We start from the raw sequence: 22,095 nt of genomic DNA, 5'->3' as shown, positions 1-22,095 counted from the left end.
TGCCCTCATCCAAGTCACTGATGAAGACATTGAACAGGTGTCAGGGTACATTAAACTTTACAATGAACACCCGTGGCCCTCCCAAGCAAGCATTCAATTGCCAAATGCAAATGACTAAGCTGTTTATTTCAAGTGACAGGTTCAAATCCTGATCATATTTCCAGATGAGAGTACCCACCCAGCTTGAAATTGTCCCATCCAGGACATGCTGTAGACATGCCCTCAGTGGTCTCTTATCCTGCAAGAAGGGTAACCAACCTGCAGGGGGTTCTGTGCTGCTGAAGTAGGACTGCTTCTGAGACATGACTTTAGAGCTAGCTTGTATATCGCCAGGAGTGATATAATCACTCTTCAGTGACTGCAGTGTAAACACACTCTTAGTGACACGTTAAGCTATATCAGTTTCTCTCCTTGTATAACCATGTCTCTGCTCACTTCTCTCTACAGGCAGGGACTGTGTGTGTTCTTCTCACAGGCTGCACTTCTACTCTGCTTCCCTTCTCTCCGGGTGGCCCAGGGAGAGGTCACTCTGCATTTCTTTGAAAAAGTCTGCAGCTGCAGGAGAACCTTGCACAGCTGTGCATAGAGGGAGGTGAATTCTCCTCCCATTAGTTAGGTACAGAAGGGCCTTTATTATCTGACCCAGTATTTCTAGTGGCTTAACTTTTCCCTTAGAAGCTTCAGCAACTCCCTGGATTCTTGCTTGATTGCCTTGCAGCCTTTAGGCTTACTGAGTGGTTTACTTTAAAACCTAGATCTGGCTGCCAGTCTCCTAGGAAGTCATTTGGTCTGGTTGTTGTTCTTTGCATCCTTTCCCAGAGGACTTGTAGTGCTTTTGCACCTCTGTAATGCTGCCTTGTAGGAATCCTCAGACTTTCCCCTCACTGACAGACTATCTAATAACTCCCTCCAAATCCTTTCTACTTCCTACCAATCTTTACACGACACATTCGCTGTTCTGACCTCAACCTCCATTAATTAGACTGCTCTAAGACCAGGAAGCCATAAAGACACCAGACCTCTCAGACCCCCCCAAAAAGATACTATGAGTTGCTGCAGGATTTCCCACAAAAGCTGTGATTTGCTTGTGTTCCTACTAGGATCTACCCCCTACTGCTAGCTTACTCCCCTAATGTGGGGATGGGGCAAGCATCAGAGGTTTCTTCACAGCTAGACTTCCACTGTGGAGGAGGAGTATGGACAGAGACAGGGGGTTGATTACTAGTGATGTGCATGGCATTGGAGTAAGCAACACCTGTGACTCCCAAACCAAGGGGGGGAGACTGGCTGTAAATCACCTTTGTGATGATGAACAAGTCAGTTGGCCCCATGGAAGGAGATGGATAAGGTACTGCTGCAGTGTTGAGAGCATGGATTGCAGTGATCCACAAGTCCAGACCAACTCAGCCATGATGGGGAGAAAAGGCCTAAACCAGAGGTATCAAACTTACCTAGTGCACCAGGCCAGATCTGGACCACAGGGCCCCTTGTGGGCTGAATCCAGCCTGAGTTGCAGGCTGTCACAGTGGCCACCATGGTGGTGATGAGGGGTCTGGGAGTGGCGAGCCAAGCTCAATATCTATGGTGTCGTGGAAACACACACACAGTACTTTTGGGTCAGGTCAACAGAAGCTTTTATTCAAAAGAAACTACAGCTGTAGGGGGAGTTCCAAAGTGACATGGATTTCCCAAGCACTTGGAAGGGGTCCCCCCCCCCCCCCCCCCAAGAGCAAAATCAGGAGGCTTATATACTTTTTAACAGTCGCTTACAACTCACGTGATCATATAGTGAAATTAGCATGAAAAGCGGCTATAATATTACTTCATTATTTCTTTGCTGTAATCAGGATGGGAATTATGGGGGAGGTGAGGTTAGTTCACAAACCTCCTTTTTGCACCTAGAAATCTACTTTGTACATACTTTTTTTTGCTACCTTCAAGGCCGCGGTGAGCAAAGCAGTTGCAGAAGAGTTACAAAGAACAAACACTTGCCCTTATCTGTTCTACTGTACAGAGCCAGCAATTCTACACAAAGCGGTTATGTCATCTTATAACTAAAATAATCAAAGTTTAAGGCATATATTTTTTCTGATTCCACAATGGTCATGCCAGATTCTGTGGAGGCCACATTCTCCTGCCTGGCAGCCCCGACAGAATAGCTCTACAGGCCATATGTTTCACACCCTTGGTCTAGGCAATAGGAACCATAATGCAGCCCTCATTGAGTTTGCTGCATACATACCTGACCATCAGAGACTGCTGAAGAAATAATCACTCCAAGCCACAGAGTCTGGCACAAGCCTGCTTCAGTCAGTGTCTTAATATTCAACACTCTAACCTCTGCACAACCCAACAATCAGTTCCAGCTGACTCCTGCCCCCATATTTCTTCCCCAGCCAGGTATAACAATAATTATCAACTATCAACATCAACAGAACACAGAATTTCCAGCACAAACAACCTGATGACTAATAGTGTTCAATTAGTCTCTGAGGTGGCCTGTGCTGCCACATGGACCAGCAAGCGTTCCCCTAGACATCAGCATCACTGTTGTCAGGTGATAGAAAGTCCATTGTGCCAAAACCCTCCTTAGAAGCATCTATGAACAAGTTCATTTGTGCTTATTGCAATATCATCTTGGAAATAAACCTCTTTAAATTCTGTTTCTCAAGCTCTTTATTAAGATTTGCCTCCCACATCCATTGGTCATCTTTGCATACTTAGGCTCTCAGGTTGCTGGTGTGAAAAGCTAATTCAAGCATAACTTTCCCTGCATACTTATAGCTCACCATTCCAAGAAACCTTCATACCCCTTTCTTGTCCGGTATGCCAGACAGATCGGTGCTGGCCTCAGCTTTACTGTGATCTCCCTGGACACCTTGTTGTTAACTATTCTGTCAGGAATGTTATTTCTCTTACACATGATTTACATATTTGTTTACTTGGATTTTGCCCAGAAACTCTCAGTGTTTCCAAAGCTGCTTGGAGCCTCTGGCTGTGTTTTTCTTTTTTTTTCCCTCCAGTTTAAACTGTCATCTATATAAGTCTTAGTACCTACTAGACTAGTGGGGACCAATCTTTTTGGCAGGCATGCCACAAATTAGCCACATCCTCTGCAAGAGTACCTCAAATCCCCTTCTTCTGTCCAATCTGCAGCTCTACTTTTTGTTTCCTGCCCAGTGCTCCTTGCCTGATCCCTGCTCTGCCTTCACCTCATCTGCCACTGTGTTGCTTGTCCCTTCCCTAACCTGTTGCGTGCCATGCACAGAGGCTGCCTGGGCCACTCATGGCACTTGTGCTGCAGGTTGGCCACCCCTGCTCTAGGCTGTCCAAAATTTGTTCAGGCTGTTTCACCAGCAGATGTGATCTGAAACACAAAATTTATGGCAGTCTGCTGAAACAGCATTTCCCCAAGAGGGTGCTCAATATTCACCCATGTGAGCTGTTATTCTAAGGGCACCTGCCAGAACCTCACCGAGACATCAAGCATAGAAAAATATTTGGCATCAGGCATACTTCCCAGAATGGGTCTCATCCTATTAGGGAAAAATGAATCTATTTTACATACATGAGTAATTCTTGGGGGTGAAAGGGAAGGGGGAAACAGTCTTTTCATAAGCAAAAGATGTTTTATTTCTAATACAACAACCAGCAAGTGGATCTGCTGTGTCAGATCTTCTCTCAACTCAATGTGCCTATCCAGATCTCCATGAGCATTAGGGCAAGGAACTTTCCCAGCACAAATGGTGGAACCCTTAGGATCTTTCAACTCCATTCTGCACTCTGTTGAAAGCATCACTGTTGAGAGCATCCCAGGAAGACATCCTCAAACCCCCTCATGCATTTTCCATTTCAATTAGTGTATTCTCCTGAGGAAACCAAGGACTTAACATACTTTAACCCAATAACAGTTCATTTTCTCCCTAGTACTAGTATAAATGGCATTCGTTTCCATTCGTAATTTACCTATGCTTTTAGTTCACATAATCTTTGCATAATTTTACCTGTTTGGCTTCTGGATTTTCTTTCAATGTTGAGATCATTGTTACCAGCATGATGCTAGCTTTGTCTAGTTTGGAATAAGAGTTCCATTTGCTTTCAGGCTGATAATCGTCATTTTCCTGCTGCAACACTATCCATTGCCCTTGTGAAAAATTCCTCCAAAGATGCTATCAGGGGCACAACCAGGAAAATTCCTGGTCATCAGGGCTTTGTACTAGGGAGTTGCAAGCCAGGAAGTGAGGGTCACTAATCAGGAGTTAAAAATCAGAGGTCAAAGATTAATAAAACTAGGAGTTGGTTGGTAAGGAAATGGAGGTCAAAATCTAGGGACTTGGAGATGCAAGGCAGGGGTAGCAGGAGCTCAGAACTGGGAATGGAAGCTAGGAGCTGGCAGCCAGGGGTCAGGAGCTGGAAACAAAAAGCTAAGAACTCAGACCAGAAAGGGATATTAGTAACCCAAGGCACCATACTAAGCACAAGAAACCTAAAGACAAACCTTCCATGTTAAGTAATCCAGGAAATGCTGATGGAGCTGCTATTTATATCCCAGGAGCCACACCCATGAAGCTAACTGGGACCAGCTGGGGGTAACCAGGCAGCCAGTCACACCCAGACTATTCAAGCCAGCTGGGGGTTGGTGAGTCTGTCTGCTGCCCTGACTTTTAGCTGATGCAGGCAAACAAAACCTTTATAGCAGCCTAACCTGCTTTTGCAGTGGTGTAAGTGTGGAATTGACATATAACATGTATCCCTCTATACCCACTCCACCCTGGGGTAAGGGTGTCTCTGACAAAAAGTCAGAAGTAAATGCCAGTGTAAATTACATTGGCATAAGGTTTGTGTGTCCGCTGCTCTAGTCCATTCTATCCCAGGGTGGCAGCTTGCTCAGTGCAAACAGCTGGTACCTGCTGTCCTACTACCTAACGGCAAGGAATTGTACGGGTGAAGTTAGGGTGAAGTTGCATGTTACTCTTAGACTATACTTAATCTGGGGAATGTTAACTGGTGTTAAAGTTAGAATGTGCTGCGAGTTACATATTACACTTAGACCTTACTAAAAGCACTTAAAATGTGAGTCTATACGTTAAAGCTTGTTGAACTATGCTACATATCCTCTGAGCATCTCGAGGTTATGCTACTTCAGGTGAGGGTTAACTCTGGGCCATGCTATTTAGCTCATGTTAGAGTAACTTCCATTTGCTCCACAGAGATGAAATGAGCAATTTGCAGTCCTCCTGCTTCCAGGCCCCAACCCCTCCCTCCCAGAACAGCAATAAAGCCCATGTACCCTGGATCCTAGCCATACCCCTGGTCACTAGCCCTCTGGCGGTAAGTCAGAGCTTTGCAGGCAAGAAACAGTATTGACCCTTAATGTGCAAATGATCAAAGCACATTTTAACTTTAACACTGCTTTTCATAGGTGACTGGTAGGGGTGCACGGGGGTGCACACGCTCCCCCTGAAGGGGCCAGTGCCTCCTTGATGGCCGACACTGATGCTGTCGGTAGGGCTCGTGCCCCCCCCGCGCAACAGGAACGCTGCTGTTGGCGGCTTGTGCAGGTGCCCCCCCAGATTCAGGAGGCACCAGTCACTCATGCTGCTTATCATTCTAGTCTAAGTGGAATGTGTCATTTCACCCTAACAGAGCAGGCAGTTACCTCCAGAGAGTTAGTCTCTTATCTGCTCCCAGACACAAGAGTTACTCACATCTGTGCAATAACTAATGTGTTTTGTGTGCCCATACCCTGAGTGAAGTGTCCTTTTATCCTCTTCATCTGTGTTGCAGACATACTAATGATACTGTCAAGCTTGGGTAACTTATTGAGCTTACAACTTTTTCCAAATACTTGGAATTGCCTTGACTTAATAGCTGTCACAGCATGTGCAGCAGCTCTATGTGCTGTTCTTTATGCCTCAGAGACAGAGCTTTATATGCCTTTCTGCCTCAGGTCTCTTTCCTCATAATAGTTTGGGCTCTCAGTCTATAATGTCCATAGTCCCAATGGACTGTTCAGTTCAGCATACACAACTTTGTCTTTCCCTGATAACTTCTTTTGGCTTGCCCAATCCTGATGGCTTTGTCAAGGATTAAATGAGAGTCTTTCTGTAATCTCCCTCTGGGCATGTCCAGACAAGCAGGAACGTGTGCTTTGCAGTGCCACAAAGGCTTCTGAGGTGCCGAAAAATGCACATGGCACATGTCAAAAGGTTATCCACACTGCATATTTGTAGTGCGGAGCCAAAATTAGATTCCGGGAAATCCTGGTATCTAAAAAAAAGCAAGGCGGCACATGGCTGAAGTGTGAGCTGCCTGAAACTGGAGCCTGGCTAGCCAGAGCCATATTCTGTCTGCTGGCCAGGCCCCGTGCACCCTGATCACCACTGCTGCAGACCTGGGAAGCCCACAGGACCCCAGGTAAGAGTGCTGGGGCCAGTCCAGGTGCTGGACCCAACCTCCCTTGCCCCACCCAGGGCAGTTTGCTGCATGCCAGAGTGTGTGTCCAGGGGCATTCCCCAGGGAAAAGATCATAGTTGCGATGCTATTTGTCCCCAGGGAAATACACATGCATGCTCATAGGGACGTGCCTTCTGAGTCCTATTTCTAGCTTCTTGTTACAATCTAGTTTCTCTTGTGCAATTTTTGTGGCGCTGTGTCTCTGACAACTGGTCCTTCATCACCAGAAGCAGCCTCAGCCTCAGCCTCTTCTGTGACCTCCTTCCTCTTAGTGCTCTCTGTTTAAAACCATGTTGCTCAGAAATTGCAGTTTTATGGGGAGTGCAGTAATGCTTACATTTCATAGCAAGCCTCTACCTGAGGTAACCAAAAGCAATTGAACACATCAAGTACTTCCGCTTCTGTGGGAAATGAAGCTGCTGTCTGACTGTTTAACTTATGGTTCGCAAATATTGGCTAGGGACAGACATTCAAAAAGCCGGAGCCTGAACTGATTCAACCTTTGTGGGTTAGTCTAACTTGCCTAGGTTGAACCAGTTTGTAACAGAGCAGACATGCGGGCACATGGCTATAGTTGCTCAGGCCAGGAGCTGGAGGCACTAGAGCATGCCCTCAGCTGTAGGGGATGTGGAGGCTGCGGTCAGTCCCGGCTTCACTGGGCAGGGAAAGGTTTAAGTGTCCTTCTCTACCCCACCGGCCGGGCGGGGGCACGGCCAGACACCAGCCGGCAGGGCCCCTTGTTGGGGGCAGGGTAGAGGGTTATTCCTCCTCTTCCAGTGTCCTGCAGAAGGGACAGCACAGGCCTATTCCCCTGCAGGGAGTGTGTGTGGCCACGAGATGGGCAGACCCAGATACTGTGGGGGTAGAGGGAAGACTAACCCTCCTCTCTTCTCCCCTCTGCCTCACAGGCCATGGTGCCCCACTGCTGCAGCAGGAAGGGAGAGGGAGCCCCCAGCAGACCCAGCTTGGGTCCCTGCCAGTGAGATAGAGAGTTGTATTAAACCCCTCCCTGCCCAGACCCCTGCCCCTGCCTGTTCCTGCTCAGGCTGGGAAGCAGAGGGGCAGGGCCAGCTTAGCTGGGACAGAGTAGAGAGCCCCACCCAGCCCAGAGAGCATGCTGGGATGCTGGGGGTCTCTGGTTTATCTTACAGCAGCAAGGAGTCTGGGATAGACATTACATAAACTGGTTTGAGCCAAATCAGTTAAGTCTGAACAGATTGACTTTTACTAGTAAATGTTTAGGATTGTGAATCCAAAAAAAGCTGACAAACCCGGTGAGGAAATAGGTAGCGCCTGAGCAAGGGACTAATAGTAGAAAGATGGGGGTGAGGAGGGGAACGCAACTAGGTTACAGGAGATACAGTGTTAGCCAACTAAGCCCTGGGATAGGGGGAACGGGGAAGGGGGGAGGGGGTTCCTGACGCTGAGAGAAAAAGAAGATAGATACACACACAAACCCGTTACAATGGTCTGCAATGGTGGAAGAAGTGGTCTGAAGAAAAAGTGTCTCAGTCCACACAGTCTCATCACGGGGATCCTCTTCGGGTGGAGCAGGGTCGTCCATTGTTGAAGAATCCTCTCGAAGTGAAGATCCTTCTGGTGCAGAGGGGGGGTTCAGGCGGTCCCCTCTGGGTGTGGTCCGGCGGCGGTTCTTCTGGTGGGGTCCGTGTACTGGCGGTGGCCCGTGATGTGTTCCACATAGATGTCACGGGACCAACGGGTGGTGTCGGACACCATGAGGCAGCGCATCAGCTTCGCGTAGTGGCGGGAGACGCAGCAGGCAAGCAGGATGCTCTCGTTGCTGGGGTCCCAGGCTCCGAACGTTCCCACGATGAGCGCGTCAACCGTCACGTCGTAGCCATGGCCCCTCAGGATGTCGGCCAGCGGGGTGTACTTCTCCCATTTCTGAGCCCAGGCCTCGGTGAAGGCTTGGCGCCGGTTCTCGAAGGGGATAGTAACATCCACGATCACAACCTTCTTGGCCTCCTCGTTGGTGATGACGATGTTGAGACACATCTGGCTCTCGCAGCCCAGGACGGTGCGGTTCACGGAGACCTCCCTCGCTGCAGCCGGGATGGCCCTCACCAGGTGGTCCTGGACAGCGTTGTGGCAGAGCTGCCAGGGTCTGGCGTGCAGCTTGCAGCTGCACAGCATGTGGGGGAGGGTCTCTGCCACGTAGCCGCACCACCGGCACCTCTTGTCCCGGTGGCCAAAGTGGATGGCCCCATTCAGAGGCAGGCAGTTGAGGCGGGCGTGGTGGAGAAAGCGCCAGTCCGTGAAGCACGTGAAGCTCCCGCTGGGCATGAAGTGGTTGCTGAAGTCCCACTTCAAGGTCACGTCGAAGACCTTGCCCTGGTCAGGTTTGGCCCTCGGGTTGCCGGCATACTTGTTTCAGACGGCGTCCTTCAGGAACCTCTCCAGGAAGCTCCTCATGCGGGGCGTCACGGTCATAGGGTCGGCGTGCGGGGCTGGTTGCAAGAAGACTCCCAGCTCCCAATGCTCCTCGGTCCAGGTCCAGTTGCAGCTGATGCGTTTCCTGAGGCGGCACGTGGCGTTGCGGGCTCGGCTCCACAGCGAGGCAAAGTCCCTGCTATCTCTGCTGAACTCACCCTCCAGCGAGCCGCTGAGGAAGGTGGCCAGGTCGCGTCCAGTCGGCTGCCTCCTGATCCTCTTGCGGGCGGTTTATCAACCAGGTTTATCTCATACCGGTTTCAGCCATTTTGAAACTACATTCAACCAGGTTTATCTCAAACCGGTTTCAGCCATTTTGAAACTAGTTTATGTGCACTGAATGTCTGTTCTGTTACAGGTTTAAACCAGTTTCGGATCACTTAAACTGGTTTGTGTCTAAGGTCTGTCCCTAGCCATTGTGTGCAGATAGGGAACAGAGCAGTGTTTAAGTCTTCCTTAGCTCTCCTCCACGATTTCCATAACATTTCAACTTACTGGGGGGTGGGGAGCTTTTAACAACTTCTCTGTTATTATTCTACTTGGGTTGTTTTCTCGATTTGTTTTCCTCCTGTTACTCAGCAATCATTGGGAGCCGAGGAGACCCTCACAGGTATGCTTCATGCGGTGCTTGAGTTCTAATTGCTGAGTCCTGTGTGCCATGAGCCTCTGTGCAACACAACACATGGCTCCAGCTGGGTCTTGACAGCATCTTAAAGGTAGTGCAGAAAGCTTGTGCACATGTAACTCCCCAACACGGTCTCCTCTCAGTGTTATCCCCACCACAGGCTGAGGGCTCACCCTGCTCAGATGAAAGTAGTGCTACTACTCAGAGCACTGGCTACTACTGAAATTACTGGCCAGAGACATAGCATGGAAAAAAATGCACTCTGGACAGCCATCACTCACCCTTCCCCCCTTCTCTCCTATCTTCTCGATTGCAGGGGCAGGAGGAGAGAAGAGAGCTGGGCAGTGTCTGGAGTGCAAAGTGTTCTGGGAATCTCCAGACTGTTTGCTGCTGCTGAGGGAAAATTTCACCCCATTTTTTGCTGCCAAAGACCATGCCCAGAAGGCAAAACAAATGCTGAGTTCAGGGGCAAGAAATGGAAGTCAGTTCTCTCCCCAGCAGCAGCAAGCTCCACTGCAGCTTTACAAAACTATGATTCCCAGGATGCCTTGTGCTCTGTGACACACAGTGCCTGTGCTGGCAATGTACGTCACAGAAGCAGGCAGCCAGCAAGTGGCAGAGGCAAGCAGTGCCCTTGTGGTGAGGCACCCCCAACTTCCTTCTGGCACCCTTCCCAGGGCACATGCCTTTTCACCCACTCCACATTATGTTACTGTTACTGGCTGTTGGTGGTGAGGGATGAGGGTCTTAGCTGCGTGGGCTGAGAACTGGGGTCCCCTCATCCCATTCTGGAGGACACCTGCCCAACAGCATTTAACAGAGGTTCACTGGGCCTTCACTCCCTTCTTATGGCAATAAGGTGTACCTAAGCCCAGAGCCCTCTTTGTGACCAGGAGAACAAGGGAACACCAGGCCCTCTAGGTGACATGGTGACAGTAATGAATTGGGGGACACTGGAGCTCATAGGTGATTGGTAGGTGGGGCACAGGGGGGTCATGTGCCCCTCCTGACAGGGCTGTCCCTGCTGCCCACACCACCAGTGGCTTCTGCAGGTACTTGCCAGCTCTGTCTCTGCTGACAAGATCACCGGCAGCTTCTTCGGGTGCTCACCAGCCCTATCCCCACTGCCAGTGGCTTCTGTGGGTGCTTGCCAGCTCCATCCCCGCTGCCAAAACCACCAGCAGTTTCTGCGGGTGCTCGCCAGCCCTGTCCCCACCGCCGCCAGTTTCTGCAGGTAGCCGCCCCCTGCAACTCAGGAGGACCCATCCCCACCATGCCTCCTGACTCAGGAGGCACCAGTCGCCCATGCTGGAGCCCACAACCCTCCTTCCTTTTCCAGTCCCCATGACCATAGTATATATAAAGCTACCAGGTTTACATGCCCCTTCCCTTGTGGTGATGATGGCCATGAGCAGAGGAATGCTGGCTTTCCAAGCCATCCACACTTGATGGTGAAAAGCAGGTGAATGCAAGTGCCCTGATCCACCCACATGCCACAGAGGAACTATCTGAGACCCCAGCTTTCCCATGTGATGATGCTCAATATGGGGTGCTTGCACCTGCACATTAAGCACACCAGGACCCACAGCCCTCACTGACCTTCAGGACAGCTGGGTTTATGTAGAAGTGAGAAATAGGAAGATGGTAGGGCTGTGCAAAATGGCACCATTTCGTTTCAACTTGCATTTCAACGTTTTGATGGAAAAGCGTTTCATTTTGAATTTTGTTTTGATTTGAAACCACTGTTCCATTTTGTTTTGTCGAAACAGTTTTGCTTTTTCGACACTGTTTCAATGTTTTGCCCGTAGACTATAATGGGGAAGCTCCAAACAGCCTATAACTTTGTCATTTCTAGCTTGATTTGGATGAAACCTGCAGGAATTGTAGCCCCTTCTGCAGGCATGAAGCCTGCCATGTTTCAAGGAGATGGGTGCAGTAGTGCAGGGAAACTGCACCTCAAAGTTTTGAAAGCAAAACTCATGTCACTTGTACGTGTTAAGCCACAGCAGGGTCAAAACTGCAGAAATGCTAGCCCCTGCCAAGGCCACAAAGCCTGCCAAGTTTCAAGGAGATCGGTGCAGGGGTTTGGGGGAAACTGCACCTCAAGCTGAGAACAAGCAAAACTTGTGACATGGGTGACACTGTGTCTGTGTTAAGGCACAGCAGGGTGAAAGCTGCAGGCATGGTGGCCCCTGCTGCGGCCACAAAGCCTGCCAGCTGTCAAGGAGATAGGAGTAGGGGGAGTCTGGGTTCTGGGGCCCTGCACCCCTAGCTGCTGACAGGCAAAACTGGAGCATACAGCTCAGTAACTGACACCAAGGCACAAAGAAGGGCAGTTCAAAAAATTGTGAACTGTCTTTTATGCAGTTTTTCCATCCCTCCCCCAGAGCACTGGAATTGGAAGAGACCTCAGGGAAGGATGACAGTCACTGGCCAGCTACACAGTCAATAATGAGAGCACTCCTTTCCCCCCACCCTTCCCCCTCCCTCTCCTTACTTTAGTTTTTGCAAGCAAGCCCAGCTTGAGCTTTGAAACTTGAAATATTTCAAAAATTTCAAAATGTTTCAACTTGCCTCATTTTGTTTTGAGGCTGGTTCAAAGCTCTCTGTTTTGTTTTGATTTTGCTGTTTCAAGCTCGAAACGAGTCGAAACAGCGTCAAAACGAAACTGCTGGCGAAATTTCGCACAGCCCTAGAAGATGGTGCCTAGGAAACATGACTAGGAGAAACCAGGGATACTTTTACCTGGAAACAGCCCTCTGACCCTGAGCAGGTGTGTGCTTGCACTCATGTGTATCACTCTCCCTTTTACCTATGGAGGAAGGAACCCCTGGACTTACACCCCCTCCTGATCATTTGAGGCAGTGGCAGTACATGAAGGCTTCTTTTATGCTGCGATGCTGCTGCTGCTGCATAAACAGAATCCTAGTTTCTGAGGAACGCTAGTCCCCTGCAAGTCCCTCTTGGGACCTCAAGCAGCAAGGAGCACCTCAGCCTGTAACATAATGAGCTCCTGTGACCATCAGTCAATTGCTATAATTGTCCCAGTGCAGGACAATGGAGGCTTAGGTGTCCTCCTCTCTAAATGGGTGTGGAAGTAGGACCAGGGTGAGGCCAACAAAACTGTGAGGGAATTGGATCTGACTTTTTACTTCTTCACTTGGCTGCTGCCTGGTTTGAGTTGGCCTCTCAAAGCTTACAATTTATAATTTAGACTTAATTTTTTAGAATCACAGAAGGAGCCAATTTCCTCATTCAATTCCAGGGTTCTCCCAATAGACTGCAGAAGTTTCAGCAAACCAAGCAATATGTTTCCATGCTATGTATAATGAAATTACATTCAACATGGTTCCTGCTGGGATTCTTTGAACTCCAGAGTTATTTCTTATATAGACAGCCAAAGGCTTTGTTTCTAGAACAAATAATAAAAGTGAGAATGGGCAACATTGTCTAATGGATCTAAATAACACAAAGAGGTAGATGATTGTTTTCTGGGGACTGGATCAGACTTAAAGTAATCAGTTATAGGGAAAATGTATATGCATCAAGGACATTTAAAGTTACACCTACACTCCTCCACAAAAGTCTTTGCACTGTTCAAAAATAGAATAATCTCTCCATTATAATAATTATCTTTTAGATATGCAGTATTTAAGAAACGTAATAGAGTGTGAGCTGTCACCATCTTGGCTATATATTTGATTGATCACAGTGGATTCATTTTGAATTACAGAGAAACCTGTACTAGAAACTACCCTTATTAGACAGCCACCTTTCTTAATAGACTAGCCAAAAATAGTTTTAAAAGCACTGCTCTGCCTTTTTTAAAAGACTGTTCCACAATCTGTTTTTTGCTGGTCCCTAGGGTGGATGTTTTAAACAGGCTCCGTTCTACTAGTTCTTGTAGCTGGCAAAAAATACATGGTATTTTTGGTAAGTATTTCAGAATCCAAACTGACAACTATATATATATTTTAGGGCTCTTACTGGCATTAGGGAAAAAATAACCGAGGCAAGATGGTAAAATGACTCAGCATTCAGAGCAAACCCGGTTACATTTAGAGAGGCTTTTTCCCATGGAAACAAACCAGCATAAGCAAAAGTAGAGTGATCAGCAAACTCCCAACCTCACAGATCAATCAGCCCTCTGAGCCTCACAGTGTTCTTAGTCCTCACTCCCCCTAGCATCCACCTTTGCACCTAATCAAGATGAAAGACTAGCATCACTAGGACCAAGTCCTGTAGCTAGTGATAACTCCAGAGAGGGGATAAGTCCTTTTCTGCACTTAGTACAGAGGTGGGCAATCATTTTCTGCGGGAGCACCACTTAATGAGTTTTGGTGAACTGTTGAGGGCCACTAGGGTAGCCCCACCCCTTGACAGGTGCCCTGCCCCCTGGTCGCCATCTTGGGACAGAAAGTCTCATCCTTGACCTTTGCCACTGGAAGTCCCTCCCTTTAACCCCAGAAGTACTCCTGGAGTGGGGGGTTGCCATCTTTGAACCAGAAAAACCCCCCAGATCATATAGTAAAAAAGTCAAATACCTACTATAACATATTTTTATTCTATTACAAAAAATATTTGTCCTGATTTATTTGTGTTTTGGTAGTGTATATAGATGTGATTGCATAATAGCTCAAAAATAAAGTCTTACTCTTGTATATTGTGTGTGGGGGACTGTGGGTGTGGTTGGGATGTGTGTAGGTGGGGGTTGTGAGAGAACGTGACTATGTGTGGGGGGGGTATGTGTGGGAGAGCTGTGGGGGCAGAGTGTAGGTGTGTGGGGCTTGTGGGGTATGAGAGAGGGTAGTAGGGTGTGGGTCCCCCCCTCTGCGTACAGCTCCTGTCACTGGCAGCTGCAGTAGTCAGAGCCCCTCAGGGCACTCATGGACCATGCAGGCGCTGCTGTCTGGCAGTGTGCAGCTCTGGCTAGAGCTGCACATGGTGGCAAGGAGCACAGCCATGCTGGCCTACCCCTATCATGCGAGGCTCCTCATGCTGCACATGCAACTTCCAGCACTCATGCATCACTGGGGTAAAGCCCCGTATAATGGAGCTGGCTGCCCTCCACTTGCAGGTCCCAGGACTCTGCCAGAAGCGGTGGGGAGCCTCACCCCCTGCTTTCATGGCAGCAAGGAGCAGGAAAGGCAGCTGGCTCCATTGCATAGGGCTTCCTCCTGGTGGTGCATGAGTGCTGGGAGCTGCACGTGTGCTGCAGGGAGCCCTGTGCAATAGAGGCCTGCTGGCCTGGCTGCGCTCTTTGCAGCCATGTCCAGTTCTGCGATCTTTGCAGCCCATGTGCAGGCCACATGTGCCCTAAGGGCCCCTATGTGGTGGGAGAAAACTCCCTGGGGTTCATTGTCTAGCTGCATAGGAACCAGACAACCATGGGTAAAGTTTTACTGCAGTATATTTGCTTGAGCAATGTCCATTAAGCCAGCAAAGAGGCAAAATGCCCCCCCCAAAGGGTGAGGCGATGTTTTATACTTTTTTACAATAAGGCAAGACTACAGGGTTAACAAAAGCAATACTTGGGCGGTGCTTTACAAATCTTCATAACAGCATATTTCTATTAAGCTGAACTAGCACTTTTTAAAAGCTAAAAGTTAAGTAACAGTAACATTATGATAGTTAGCAAGAACTTGCAGTAGTAGATACTTCTTAAGGACACGATCACTGTACTTAGAACAATGGCTTCTTTGTTTTATCTTGTTCCTTGCTGTAGCTGGTTTACAGCACATAGACACAGATTAACTTGCTGCATTTTACTCAGAAAATGCTTAACACAGTTAAAATGATTACTTGACACAAGCAAAGGCTTAGCTATCATTCTGCCTTGTGGTCAGCGGCATTGCTAGGCCACAGGTCATGCCTTGTATTCAGCTGCAAAGCTAATACTTCTTAATAATCCAAATTATTGTTAACCTAGCAGTATGCTATCAGAAAACTATTCTATTTCAGGGTAATAACAAACACGCTCATTACACCTGCTTGCTGCTGCTACTGCTACTAGTGGCAGGGGCTCTGCACTATGTGGGGGGAGTGTGAGGGGCAGTTCCTACACCCCCCAAACCTTCCTCACACCCACACTCTGCCCACCTGAGCTCCACTCTCCCACCGCCCCCCTGGCACGGGCTGCCTGCTCCCACCAGTCCCAGCCCCAAGCTCCCTGCCCCTGCCCAGCTGCAGCTCCCCCTACCCTGGCCCCTGCTGCTTCTCTACCTGCTGCCCAGAGAATGTGCTGCAGCATGGAGACAAGGAGGAGCTGCTTGAGGCCAGAGAAGCTGAATAGGTCTCCTGGTAGCTGCAGCAGTGGCAGCAGTCCTGCCTACAAGCTGTATGCTGGCTAGGCTGGGGCCATGGGTCTGCATGAGGATGGAAATGAGGAGCGTGGGCTGGGCCGAGTACAATTAATTGGTGGGCATCTATAGGCCAGATAAAATTGCCTAGCAGGCCAGATCCAGCCTGCAGGCAGTATTTTGTCCACCCCTGATTTAGCATTTAATCTACAAGGGTGTCTTTACCACTTTCCTTGCACTCTTAAGGGTGTCACCAATGAACATGTTCCCATCCATACATTCCCCCTTGCAGACATCCAGACCCAGAAATAACAGGGTTAAACTGCTAAGAGAACACCCCCTGCAGCCACTCTCTCACACAGAGACCTCAAGAATGATACTGTGAAGCGCCCCAGGACTTTCTTCCTTGCATCATTTCCAGATTTGCCACTTAGGGAAGAGGAGTAGGTGGGCAGATCCTGTGTCTCAGCAGTGCCATGGCTGTGATGAGCACAGTCTGACTGGCTTATTTCTGGTGAGCTGCTCAGCAGTTACTGTGGTATGGGAGTACCTGAGGGTTTTCACTGAAAAACTGGCAGTGGTCTCATATGTGCCCCAGTCCACAAGAGAAAACACTTGTGAAATTTGAAAAATATTCAGAGGACAGGAAAATTATTTTCCATGTGTTTTTACTTACATCCTGTGGCCTCTGGCCCCTGGGGATAGGAATCTGGAGGGGCTGGAGCAGTTTGCTCTCCAGGCAGATTTGACCCTTGTCATCTCCTGTTCCAGCGCTACAGGACAGATAAGTGGAGCTGGAGGGAGGGTGCGAATTACCTGGCAGTGCAGGAAAAGAGGAGTAATTAGCAGCTCAGCAGGTGCAAACTTGAGATGCCATTTAAGAGTGGGAGCTGGGTGCATGGGACTAGTCAGAAGGGGTCGCAGTGACAGGGGTGGCAGTAGAAGTTAGCCTGGGAATGCTTGTGATTTTATCAGGAGTAGCGTGGTGCATCAGTCAGCGATGCAAGGAAGCTCCAGGCCTCACATGAACTTGAGCCCTACCAAAGGGACTAAAGGAGAAGCAGCAGAAAGACCTCAGGACCTCAGGTGGGCTCAGCTTCCTCCCTGGGAGACTGGGGGCACTGACAAACAAACACATTGTAGCAAGTTAAGGCAGAGGGCAGAGACTTCCTGTAGTTCCTGTGGCTCTGCAGTAGCTGTGCATATGCCCAACCTTCCCCCATGGTAGTAGGCAACCATCAATCCTCTTGATTATGATATACATGTAAGAGGTCTAGTCAGATGCCTGGTGAATCCATTTGTGGCTGACAAACCCAATTCAAGAGCAACACAGCTTGTTATAAGGTTCGCAGATCCATGTGACGTCTGAGTTGGAGTCCAAGCTTCCAGCATGCTGCTTTCTTCTTTCTCGCTTTGCTTCTATCCTATGGATCAAAGCTGCTTCATGTTGAGCTGCACCCAGTGCTGGGTGTTCCTCCAGATCAGACGGGATTCTCTGCGCTCCTCTCAGCTTTCTATATTGAACCTGAACAACTTCATAGAATTTTGTGGTAGTGCCATGGAAAGTAACCCTGCTTTCTAGAGCCATCTCAAATCTTAGTGTACAATATATTCTTGGGGTTACAGTCTTCTGACATGGGCGATAGATTGCAACCTTTTCTTCTTGACAGTGGTTTAAGTGTGCCAGTCCTGCATGCTCCAGTACCTCTGTGTTTGCTATTCTGTCTTCCCGCTTTATTTTCAAAATCTTATGCAGACATCTCATGTAGAAGCTGTTCCTTCTCTTGATGTGGTCCATGTTTCTGAACCATAAGGCAGGGATGACCGCATACAAGTCTTGTCAATTTGCACCTTCACCTTAGCTGACAATTTGTTATTCTATGCATCATGGTAGGTGGAAGCTAAAGTGCGATAGTTCATCCTCAATGAAACTGAGCTACATCTCCTGTGGTTTAGCTTTAATTTACCATGGGACATGAGACTGTATATGGATAGTTACTGCAGAGGAGCTGATTCTCCACCCCCCCCCTCCCCCGCCTTCCCCAGGTGAAGAACTCCTGGTATCAGTGCTGGAACGTGGGCAGCTGTATCTAGGGCCAGTCAAGGATCAAGGTTACCACGTTGGGATCAAAGCCAGAGTTGGAGAAGACAAGCAGAGTCCAGGGACAAACCAGATAGGGAAACCAGGAGGTCAAGAAGCAAACAGTCACCAGAGCGCAGTCTAGGATCAGGAAGCCTCCTGGGTGCAAGGCTGCAGGCATGACAACTGGAAGAGGAGGGCTGAAGTGGTGTTGAGGATGCAAAACAGGTGTGAGGTAAGGTAACCACAGGCAAGCAGGCAGACTGAGAGGACGCAGGAATATGATCACTTAGATTGTAGGGGATAGAGGTGTGTCTGAAAGCACTGTGGGAGAATACAGATCTGTCTTAGATGATCCCAGGTGACCTTCCACAGTGGGTCCCAAAGTTGTCTTCATCTATAAATCTGGGACTGTTGGCAATGCTAACTGCCATCCAGCCACATGAGGGGCCGGGGGAGGTGGAACTCAAGAGAAGGGCAAAGTTAAAAAATATTGTCATCATTTTTGGGAACACTGACTAAGGGTTGAATGATTATAGCTGGCAGTTCTGGTTGTTGCAGCTAAAGGTGCAGGCCCAGGGAAAGGCAGAATGGGGGATTGAAACAATACCAATAGCTCCACTGTTTATTATTTTCAGGCACCAACTGCCCTGGGCTGTTGAGTTAAAATCTCTTCTTGCTTAAATGGTGCCCAAAGGATTGGGGGAAATGTAGCAGTAAAAGCAGGAACAAAATAGCCCCAGAAATGCAAAATAAAAGGCCTGGTTGGACTTTGTGTCTCAACACTGTACCTTGGGGACTGGATGGTATAGCTAATTGTGTTTGTTAGATCACAGTGCTGGGACCGGTGGTTAATTCTTTGTCAACCCCTTGCAGTCGAGGATGATTGTCTTCCATTAATGTTTTATCTGTGGGTCCAAAGATGGCTGATGAGCAGGGATCCTGGTTTTCTCTGTTAAAAAAATCCCCGATTTTTGGATTTAAAAAAGTAACCCCAAATCCACAATTTTCCATGATTAAAATGAAATGCCACTAATCCCCCCACGCTCTCTTTCTCTCTCTTCCCCCCCACCCCTCTCGATACAGTGGTGTTTCATTTTAACAACAGAAAAATGTGGATTTTGGGTTACTTTATTTAATCTGAAAATTGGGGATTGTTTTTTATCAGAGAAAACCAGGATCCCTGCTGATGAGGCTGATCCAGGAGTGACAGACTCTGTTGCAACTCAGGCATGTGTTTCCGTGTGAAATGGGAGGCTCCAGATTCTTGATTTGGTCCACAATACACTGTTTCTGCTGCTCCCACTTTTCCATCTCCTATTGTCGTCATAAGGTTTCAAAGTACTGAAATCTTTGAAGCAGACTCTTCCTCCATTTGGGGCAGTCCTGGGCAACAGTCTCCCAGGAGTTGGTATCGATGTTACATTTTTTCAAGTTGGCCTTGAGGACATCCTTGAAATGCTTTCTCTGCCCTTCTCTTGAGCATATGCCTTGACTGAGCTGGGAGAATAAAACTTGCTTCAGGAGTCTGGAGTGATTAGTAGACGGCTGTGATGCAGCACCAGAATTCTGCTCTTATTACATTCCCTTGTGGCCAGTATGATAACAACAGGGATAGGGGCCACTGTGGATCAGTAATTCCTATAGAGCACTGGTTCTCACCCTGTGATCCACGGACCCCCCTGGGGGCATAGGTGACGCATAGGGGAGGAACAGGGGGGCATGTGCCCCCCTGAGATTGGTCACTGCTGAAGCTGCCACTGGCTTCTGCAGGCAGTCTCTGCCCCCCCCCCCATTGCTGTCGACATGGCCGCCAGTGGCTGGGGGTGGTCCCTGCTCACCACCATGTTGCCCCCTTCAGTTGCAGGAGGCACCAGTCATTCATGCCTGGGGGTCCTGTTACCAGATTTGCCTGTCACTTTGGGGTGCGGCCGTTTATTAGAGGTATGTTTCTGGGGACTCTGTAATTGTATCGATGTACTGCTTGTATCACTTGTGTTTCTATACAGAACGCTCTCTCTCCCTTCTGCAAGTCCCCACCCCCAATGTAGCTATCCTGCAGGGCTTACTTTCAATGTGGCTGGGTTCCTTCATCCACAGAATCAGTCCACACACACACACACACACATGCGCGCGCACGCGCGCATTAACAGAGCATGTCTGAGCAGGCAGGGTCAATCAGCACTTCCAAGCTGACACCTTCATTTGCCATGGACTCAGCACCCCTCCCCCCATTCTCTTGCCACAATTGTCCTGGTAGTAACCTCCTTGATGAGCAGAACCCACAGTCTTTTTCGGCGTTGCAGGGAACTTTGGCTGAGGTAAAAGGAGCGTTGCTGCAGAGCAAATGGGGAAGTCGAGGAAAAGAAAGAGTAAACGAGATTTGGAGAGAAAGTATGGCAACCGGCTTGACCATAAAAGTTATTTTATTGCCATGTATATGAAACTTATAAGGTTAGTAGTAGTAATAGCCATACAAGGAGAGAGAAAAAAATGGAACAGTTACCCAATTGAAACAACGTAATATTGTATTGGGAAATCTAGCTCAAGTTTGATCAATGAAAGTCAGGTTAGAAAGCTATGCCTGGAGTAAGAGAGAGAGATAGAGTAAACCAAGTCTGAGGTTTAGCAAGTGAGCTTAAACAATGAGAGAGAGTGAGAGGATTGGAGTTTCACCACTCAGTGAAGCTTGAACTCGTCAAGGTTCCCAGGTGTTGGTTGAAGCTCGTAGACAAGCTGCTCAGCGTAGGGTCCAGTGTGCTTGAGACAGGCAGAGCCCCCAGCATGATCAGCAAAGATATTCTAGGAAGAAAAAGGAGAAGGTGAAGTCCCAGTGGAACTGGTGCAGCTTTTGGATCCAAGCACCAGATCAGAAACTTGAGCTTGGGTAGGGGTTCTTGTAGGGAAACAACAATGGTTCAAGGGAGAACACTGGATTTGTTTATGGGTAAATGCTAGACAATAGGAACTGATCATTCCTGGCTATTCATAGATTCATAGATGTTAGGGTCGGAAGGGACCTCAATAGATCATCGAGTCCGACCCCCTGCATAAGCAGGAAAGAGTGCTGGGTCTAGATGACCCCAGCTAGATGCTCATCTAACCTCCTCTTGAAGACCCCCAGGGTAGGGGAGAGCACCACCTCCCTTGGGAGCCCGTTCCAGACCTTGGCCACTCTAACTGTGAAGAAGTTCTTCCTAATGTCCAATCTAAATCTGCTCTCTGCTAGCTTGTGGCCATTATTTCTTGTAACCCCCCGGGGGCGCCTTGGTGAATAAATACTCACCAATTCCCTTCTGTGCCCCTGTGATGAACTTAAAGGCAGCCACAAGGTCGCCTCTCAACTTTCTCTTGCGGAGGCTGAAAAGGTCCAGTTTCTCTAGTCTCTCCTCATAGGGCTTGGTCTGCAGGCCCTTGACCATACGAGTGGCCCTTCTCTGGACCCTCTCCAGATTATCCGCATCCCTCTTGAATTGCGGTGCCCAGAATTGCACGCAGTGCTCCAACTGCGGTCTGACCAGCGCCCGATAGAGGGGAAGTATCACCTCCTTGGACCTATTCGTCATGCATCTGCTGATGCACGATAAAGTGCCATTGGCTTTTTTGATGGCTTCCTCACACTGCCGACTCATGTTCATCTTGGAGTCCACTAGGACTCCAAGATCCCTTTCCACTTCCGTGCTACCCAGCAGGTCATTCCCTAGGCTGTAGGTGTGCTGGACATTCTTCCTCCCTAGGTGCAGCTGTTGAACTGAATTCTGTTGTTTTCTGCCCACTTGTCCAACCTGTCCAGATCTGCTTGCAGCTGTTCCCTGCCCTCCGGCGTGTCCACATCTCCCCATAGCTTTGTGTCATCTGCAAACTTGGACAGAGTACATTTCACTCCCTTGTCCAAGTCACTGATGAAGACATTAAAGAGTATCGGTCCAAGGACCGAGCCCTGTGGGACCCCACTGCCCACACCCTTCCAGGTTGAAACCGACCCATCCACCACGATTCTCTGGGTGCGACCCTCCAGCCAGGCTATGGGTGGTGTTACTCTGAGGGAGCTCACAATGCAATCAGGCAGATTCAGTAATTTGGGTACCAATAAAGGATTCATCACTAGAATTGGTCTGATAAATGCTGGGCTGGGTGTGTGCAGGCATGGGTTAATATCTGGAGCAAAGATCTCCCATCATGCA

General features: G+C 48.7%; 1 protein-coding gene across 1 annotated transcript in view; it reads left to right on the top strand.

Annotated features, from left to right (window-relative positions):
- Positions 1 to 6,222: 6,222 nt before the first annotated feature.
- The window catches only part of LOC132246486 (syncytin-A-like), a 42,674-nt gene continuing 26,801 nt past the window's right edge, over positions 6,223 to 22,095 (top strand). The window contains exon 1 of the mRNA XM_059719631.1: positions 6,223 to 6,417. The gene's annotated coding sequence lies outside the window, so the exon portion shown is untranslated. The remainder of the gene's footprint in view (positions 6,418 to 22,095) is intronic.

The sequence above is a fragment of the Alligator mississippiensis genome, chromosome 1 (assembly GCF_030867095.1).
Source record: "Alligator mississippiensis isolate rAllMis1 chromosome 1, rAllMis1, whole genome shotgun sequence".
NCBI lineage: Eukaryota > Metazoa > Chordata > Crocodylia > Alligatoridae > Alligator > Alligator mississippiensis.
The sequence above is the reverse complement of the archived record's forward strand: the minus strand, read 5'-3'. Positions and strand labels throughout refer to the sequence as shown.